General features: G+C 39.6%; 1 pseudogene; it reads right to left on the reverse strand.

Moving 5' to 3' along the window:
• Window positions 1-207: 207 nt before the first annotated feature.
• LOC149011602 (small nucleolar RNA R71) lies at window positions 208-305 on the reverse strand (annotated as a pseudogene).
• Between the last annotated feature and the right edge of the window lie 8116 nt (window positions 306-8421).

Here is an 8421-nt window from a genome sequence, read left to right on the forward strand (position 1 = left end):
TTAGATGAGTTTTTAGAGGTATCCTCAACGAAAATTCATAACCTCTCAGTCGATGCTTTAAGGTTACTTCTTTTCCCATTCTCCCTTAAAGATAAAGCTAAGCATTGGTTTCATTCCTTAGACAATGTTAATATTTCCACTTGGGTAGAAATGCAACAGGAGTTCCTTAAAAAAATCTTCCCCATTAGCCATACCAATAGCCTTAGGAGAGCCATAATGAGTTTTCCCCAACAAGAAGAAGAACAATTTCATGAAGCATGGGAAAGACTTAAAGAATTACTTAGGAAGTGCCCCCACCATGCCGTTCCTAAATGGCAATTGGTTCAGTGCTTTTATGATAGTCTTAGAGACCGACATAGGCAAATGATTGATTCTTCTTGTGGTGGGACTTTTATGCACAAGAATGAGAATGAGGCATGGAAACTTTTTGAGACCCTTAGTGAAAACTCCCAACACCATGCTTCAACAGCTAGGACTGAGATCCCATCCATTGGGAAACCAAAGAGGAGCGGTGTGACATCCAGCCCAAACCTAGCCAGGACACCCTATTTGTTTTGGGATAAAGAAAGACTCGTTTGATGTTAGACCTTAAAGTTGGACCTTGATTTCAGTGTTATTATCTTTGAAAGCCTTAGGAAGTCATGCCAGACCTTTCCCTTAGGGTAGATCTGTAATGTCCGGCCTTATCCTAACCTTGACTTGGCCCGGAATCTGATATGGTTGTAGGACCGAAGACCTGAAGTGGGGGGGGGGGAAGAGACTTGTGGATCCTTTTGGTTGATTATTTTGTGTCGAAACCCAAGCCCTTGGACATTGATGATGATGCCCCTCACTTGAGAGCATTGTTAGTGTTAGTTTTGAATCTGCGCACCGAAGAGGGGTGAATTAGTTGAAATATCTAATGAGCTTATGTGCTCAATCCAAATATATTTCCCGAAACTAGACTTCTTGATGGACTTGTAGGAGAAAACCCCACTCAATTTGACCCCATATAGCCCTCCAAATCCTTGTCCGAAGTTGCTGAACTATGTTTGGCAAATCCTGCTTGTGCATCAAAGAAGGTGAGCTTAGTTGGTGGACCTAATGAACTCCCATGCTTGATCCAAATGTATTTCTGGAAACTATAGTTCTTGATTGACTTGTAGGAGAAAACCTCACTCCATTTGACCCCATATAGCCCTCCAAATCCCTGTTCGAAGTTGCTAAACTATTTCTGGATTTTCTGCTGAAACCTGTTACCTATTTTGGTCAATCCTCTTTGGTCGATGGCATCAACCAAAGACCATCGACCAAAGTAGCCCAGATTCGAGAAAAAATGCTTTTTGGATATTCCTTCCTCTATTTAAGTGAAACCTCGAACCTAGAACCTTATTTTACTCATTTCAACACCTGAGAACGTGGAAAGGCTCCTCTTAGGCTCCTCCTTGGCTTGGGTGATGATCTTCTACAATAATCATTGTCTCTCTTCTCCAACTATCATCTTCTAAGGTATGATTTTCTCTCTTGCTCCCTATCCTACCCACTTCTCTTCTTCTTTTTACTGATGAGACCATGGTCAAGGTGCTGCAACCTTGCAAACACCTTGCCATGAATGTCTCTTCCCATTTATACTTGCTTTTCCTTCATTCTTGCTATGCCTCACTTGCATCTTGATCCTTACATATGCATTACCATGATTCCTTGCTTAGCAACTTGATTTCTTATACTAGACTGAGATGTGGAGTATGATTAGTTTAATTTCTGGCTTGCAAATAATTGTAATCATGTTCCTAACCTATTCCCCTACTAATTCTCTAGCTTCCCTTTCAATTACATCAATTTCTCATGAATGCTAGGATTCTTGTCTTTAGAACATAGGACCTCAATTTGGGGGTTTTCATTTGGACCATTGGATTGTGATAATACTTGCTAGGTAGTGTTCTTAAATTGTTATTAATCATCCCTCCAAGTTTCGGATCGATTTGAGCCTCGGAAGACCAATTTCGAACCAAAATCCCCAAAACCCACTATTCTATCCCGAAGACATTTTGGTCGATCCTCTTTGGTCGATGCCATCGACCAAGGACCATTGACCAAACATGCTACTGACAGCAACCCTGCTCCGTTTTGATCCGTTCGACATCCGATCTTCCCGATTTCTTCTCTAACTTCTTGTTTATGTTTGTTTAGGGTCTTAACACTACTTTTGGATCATTCCTTGGTAATTCTTGATTCATCATCAACTCAACCTAAGGTAAGGATGGTTATTTCCATAAACACATAGGTTATGTACTTATGTTTTGGTGTTTTTACTTAGTGAACATAGTCTCCTAATTGCTTTTGAATATCATAGGACTGCTATACATGTTTTAGAACAGTAGTATTGTGATTTCATATACTCTTGTCATAATGATTTATTATTCTTGTTACTTGTATTCATGATGGATCATTTCGATGTTATGATTTAACTTTTACCATGATGATGTATTAAATGTATGAGATATGATGGACTTGAGTATGCGATTGCTTAGGTATAACTTGGGATTGGGAAGTGTCCTATTGACGCTTCTGTCTTTGGGCATCGGAGGGAATAGTATGGGATGTTCTCCGAAGATGCTTATCGACACTTTTCCGGATTATTGGATGACATACATCGGATTGTCTAGTTGTTTGGCTAGGATGTCCCTGTCGTATCAGACCCGAATCGGAAGGGCATTGAGACTGAAAGACCCGTGGTAGCAGTGGGGATTTGTGGGCACTCAAGACCGATAACCAACCCGTGAGAGGTCATAAATCTCATTGTGGGAGCCATTTATTGGTAGGGTTGCAAATGGATAGACTTGGGCTCACGGGCGCTCAAGACCGGTAACCAACCAGTGAGAGGACGTGAGAGCTTCACATTTACTATTTGTGGATGACCAATAGGGTTGATGAGTCAGTAATCCGGGATTACGCTGACTCTAGTGTGAAGGATACCGGAAAGGATTGCCCGGGGTGAGGAATGGACATATCTGGATCTGACATGATATGACTGAGTAGATGACTTGCATTGGGCTAGGCTTTACCTTGACATGCGCCAATACTTAGACCAAATGGTGATGTGAGAGAACGGTGACCGAAACCCCAGCCAAGGTTGTTCGGAAGGTTTCAGGACCCAATTCCCACTGGCTTGAGTGATTGAGACCTACCCAAAGAATTATGGTGCTATGACTTAAAGCATGTCTACCTTAGAGACCAACATTCATAGAGTTAGAACCATACTTGCATCATGTGTTTCATATCATATTGACTCATGTTATGGCTTGTATCATATGGCTTATGTTTTATGGAATGACTGCCTTGCTGAGTTCTTTTGAACTCACTCCTTTTTGCAACATATTTTGTTAGACTTTTTTGCAGGTACTACTATTGTTGACTGTGACGGTCAACTCTCTGAAGACCAAGTTGGTGACTCGTACCACACTGGTTGCGGTGAACACGTTGATAAAGACTAGCAGTCCGAGACTGATATTTGTCAGGAGCAGATTCGGCCTGGCTTAGTTTCTTATGATTTTGTTATTTAGGAAACATTGTATAAGCTAAAAGAAACTGTAATTTAGTTGCTTACATTTTCTTTCCCTTCTTTTGAGAACCGGTTGTAACCTTTACTTTTATTCGATCTACCTTCCGTTATTGTTATAGAGTGGGTTTCCGCCTCCTTTCACATTTCAATTATTTATTTTATTGGTATCTTTTCCGCACTCTAATGTTCCTTGTGATTCTTCTGATATTCTTTCCTTGACTTTTATTATTAAATTACTTGAAAACTATGAATTGTTCTTGCTTTTGATTAAGTTATTGTGCTAAGTGGTTATGATCGTTCCTAAACTTGATCTTTTGGGCTGTGGATCACTCCACCGGGTATTCCAGATAGGGTATCCTCTGGGTGGATGTGACAAGTGGTCTTTATGAAATCAATCCTACCGTTGAGATGAGCACTAAGGTTGACTTACTATCAAAAAAATTGGACTATCTCTTGTCATTAGGACAACAAACCCCATATCCATTTCCTACAAGTCCACCTAATCAGACTGAAGCATGTGCTTTATGTTCTAGCCATTCACACAATGTCACTAATCGCTATTTGGCTACTCAATACCTTGAGTACGTTCAAGAGCATGCACATTTGATCCAAGGAGTTTCTAAATTGGGCAATGATCCATATTCCAATACCTACAACTCAGGATGAAGAAACCATCCCAATGTTTCATGGTGAAACCCAATGCCCAATCTCTCTAATCAACTAGCTTATAGGACACCTCCATTTAATATGCAACAGAATGCCTATAGGAATGAACAACCATCAGCTCTGCATCCCTCACAGAATTCTTCATTTGAGGATAAGGTACTAAATGCACTTAATGAATTACAACAAAACACTTAGTTGTTGCATTCCCATTCTCAGTCCATTAACAAATTGGAAACCCAACTTCGTCAACTAGCTGATGCCATCAGTAGGAGGGAGGCTGGCCAATTATCTAGTCAACCAATAGGTAACTCTAATCATCAACTTGGGTATGGAAAAAAGCAAGTTCAAGTGGTCTCTATTGTGACACGTAGTGGGAAGGAATATTATGCACCTTTGCCTACTTTTAAGCCATTGCCCATTGATCTTAAGAGTCGAGAAGAGGTTGATTTGACCTATGAGAATGGTGATAATGCACACAAGCCTAGTAAAGAGACACCACCTATGAGTATTCTCCATCAATTTCCTCGTAAAGGGTTGCACATTCCAATTGTCGAGGGTCTTACACCTGAGTCTTACAATCCAAAAGCCGCCTTCCCTGAAGCTCTAGAACCCTCAATTCCAGATTCTAGAAAGAATACTAAGATGCAAGAGATGATTGACTTATTCTAATAAGTTTGTATCAATCTCCCACTCTTGGATGCTATCAAGCAAGTCCCAACTTATGCTAAATTCTTAAAAGGTTTATGCACTCAAAAGCGTAAGTTGAGAACTCAAACTCTTAAAACTGTGCACCTAACTGAACAAGTCAGTTCGGTAATTTCCAACCAACTGCCCCTAAACTTAAAGATCTAGGTACACCTTTGATTTCATGTGTCATTGGAGATCTATCTATAAGTAAAGTATTGCTTGATTTAAGAGCCAATGTGAATATTTTACCCAGTTCAGTTTATGATAGGTTTGGTCTAGGAGATTTGAAACCCACTGATGTGATTCTACAATTAGCAGAACACTCAATTAAATCACTTTGTGGACTACTTGAAAAAGTTTTGGTAAAGGTTGAGGATCTATATTTTCCTGTTGATTTTTTTATCCTAGATATGGACAATACAACTACCAATAAGTTACCACCAGTCATTCTTGGACGACCCTTTTTAGCCACTGCGAATGATTGCATCAATTCTAGATCAGGTGTCATGGACATATCATTTGGCAATAAGAAACTTAGAATCAACATCTTCAATGCATCCTTAAGCCCAAATAGGGATGAAGAGTGCTTTGTGATTAACCTTATTGATGAAGTAGTGGTTGATTATACTCCAAACATGCTTATTGATTATCCCCTAGAGCATTACTTGATATTTAAGGAATCTGACCTGAATATTGAGGAAGTCAACACATTGTTGGACTCTTCCACTTCTTTGCAACAGTTACCATTCACATTTAGATTCAAGCCTGCACCTCCAGTGGCTGCATCTCCCTAACCCTCATCCCTCATATCTCCCCCTAAGTTGGATCTTAGACTTCCCCCTTCCAATATAAAGTATGCATTCTTAAGACAAACTGAAACCTTGCCTGTGATTATTTCTTCTGATTTATCACCTAGGCAAGATGACCAACTTTTACAATTGCTTTCTGAATTCAAGCAGCCATTGGCTGGTCCTTAGATGATCTTAAGGGCATAGACCCTTCTATATGTATGCATAGGATATATTGTGAGGATGGAGCAAAACCCTATAAGGATCCTTAGTGTCATCTGAATCCTAACATGAGAGCGGTAGTGACCAATGAGGTGATTAAGTGGTTAGATGCCGAACTTATCTTCTCAATCTCTGATAATGAAGGGCTCAGTCCTACCCATGTTGTCCATAAGCAATCCAGCATCAATGTGGTTCCAAATGACAACAATGATCTTGTTCCAACTTGTACCGCTATGGGTTGGCGTGTCTGCCTCATTTACCGAAAGTTGAACAAAGTTACCAAGAATGATCACTTCCCCTTGCCATTTATTGACCAAATTTGGATCCCAATTATTGAACATATGTTAGAGGTTACTGGTTAGTGATTGAAGCTTTATGTAGATGGCCTGGCTGATGGCTAACGTATTGAGGAGTTGGACCTAGAAGTCTTACCTAAAGACTCTTTATGAGTCTCTCATTGAGTCTAGCTGAAGACTTTAAACTTAGTGCTTTATGGGAGGCAACCCATTTGTTTAGATGTTATTTCTTGTTCCTTTTCTTTTCTTTGTTTGGTTAGGTTTTACTGTTGCATGCTCTATCACGATTTCAAACATCGGGTACACTCTTTCCTCTATTTGCTTCTATTATTTTATTTATTTATTTATATCTTGCATGCACTGAGGTCATTACATAATTTAAGTGTGTGTGGGGGGGGGGTGTCAACTCAAGTAAGACTCGTAGATAGTTGGTAGAGCATTGTCACAAAGATAAAGTTGCCCAATTTTTTCTAGCTTTGGTAAGATAAATGTTTTAATTCCTTGCTTGAATGCAAAATGAGAGCTTAAGGGTTTTAGAAATTCTATCTAATGTGATGAGCACCTTCTTGAGAGAATAGTAATGGGTTTTACATTTTAAGACTTAGGTTGAATAAGAAAATAGGAACTCCAAGTAGTCCAAAATAATTTGTCAAAAAATTTATTTTGATGTTGTTCAGTGACTTTTGTAATCATTTTGTGTATGCAATAGTGATCATGTCTGGGAGCAGGAGACGTTCAGTGTCACAGATGGCGGAGGATGTTTCTCACCCCCTGAGGCATGGGATGGCAAAGAGGAAATGTATAATTAGGGTAGATAGCAGAGACACGTTGCTACTCCAAGACTCAATGGTGACCTTGCATGGCAATATTGCAAGCCTGTTGACGGTAATAAGCAAAGATATAGTGTAACTTCTATGAGCATAAGTTGATGGGAGGTGGCCTTACTAGGTTTAAGGCACACCTCATAGGGAAGACAAGGGAGAGAGAGAGTTGGAAGGGGGGGGGGGAGAAGTTACAACCATGAACGAAGTTACAACCATATAGTGTGCACTACCATGAATGAAGAATACAAGCAAAAGCACATGAGGAATTTATTGTGATTCGACAAAACCGTCTACATCCACCAGAGAGAAAAATATTCCACAATTTCCAAGAAACCTCACACCACTCTCATACCTCACAAAATGTTACCCTTTGCTTGCCCTCATCCCCTCTAGGAATGAATCCCTATGATGGAATCCCTAATCTCCAGCAAGGATTGATTCATCTAGGTTATCCTACAAAGACTATTTATATAGGTTTAACCCTAATCTCCATATAATTACAATTTTATCCTTGTAGAAGTAATTGACCCAAAACCCTAATCCAATTACAAATACAATTAAACCATTATTATATGGAGCCACATAATAGAAGACACCCAAATCCAACAATCTCTACCTTGGCTTGAATTCTACAAATCACCTTGAAGAAAACTATTGCTAATGTCTCTGCAATTACTTGTCTTTGTGTATCCTCCACACATTACTACACAACCAACATCCTTTCAAGGATGCCTTCTTGACTGCCATCACCTAAACTAGAATGGTGCACACCCCTCACACCCGAGGTGTCTCGTATAGTTTATTGCCGCCGTACAACGTGATGTGGATCCACCTCTCCAAATGTTGCAGCTTGCTCTGAGAGATCCTTTCCAGTCACTAAATCTAAAACATAAGTCACCTACTTCATTCCGGAACCGCCCTTGTTCGGTACACGAACAACTAGGAAATTCTACCTGCTTGTACCTCTTGTTTGAGTGCCAACTAGAGCTCCACCTATTTCCACGCTCCTTGCAAGCTTATACAATTTTCCTAATCGGTGCCCATCATACCCCCTATCAACTTAAATAACTTGACCTTTGATCTCCATATGAACCCACAAGATCAATGCCGACGGAATGAAATCTCTTTGATTCGTTAATTCCATTGAGTTCGAAACTCCCAAAATCCCTAGGAACACAAACCTTGTACAAAACACCTTCACACAAAATCATGTAGAAACAACTTGTACAATGCTGATAATAATAAAATAATAATAAAAAAACCCTTTTTTTCTTTTTTGTTTTTCCTCTCCAACTAAATCAAAATTTTTTTTTCTTCCAATCCCTCTTTCCCCATGTTCAACTCAGATTTTTCAAATTCTTTTTTTCAAATGATGTAATCATTAAATTACCATTAGT

Source organism: Hakea prostrata, chromosome 7 (assembly GCF_041222555.1).
Source record: "Hakea prostrata isolate BN-2017 chromosome 7, UWA_Hpros_2, whole genome shotgun sequence".
Classification (NCBI taxonomy): Eukaryota; Viridiplantae; Streptophyta; class Magnoliopsida; order Proteales; family Proteaceae; genus Hakea; species Hakea prostrata.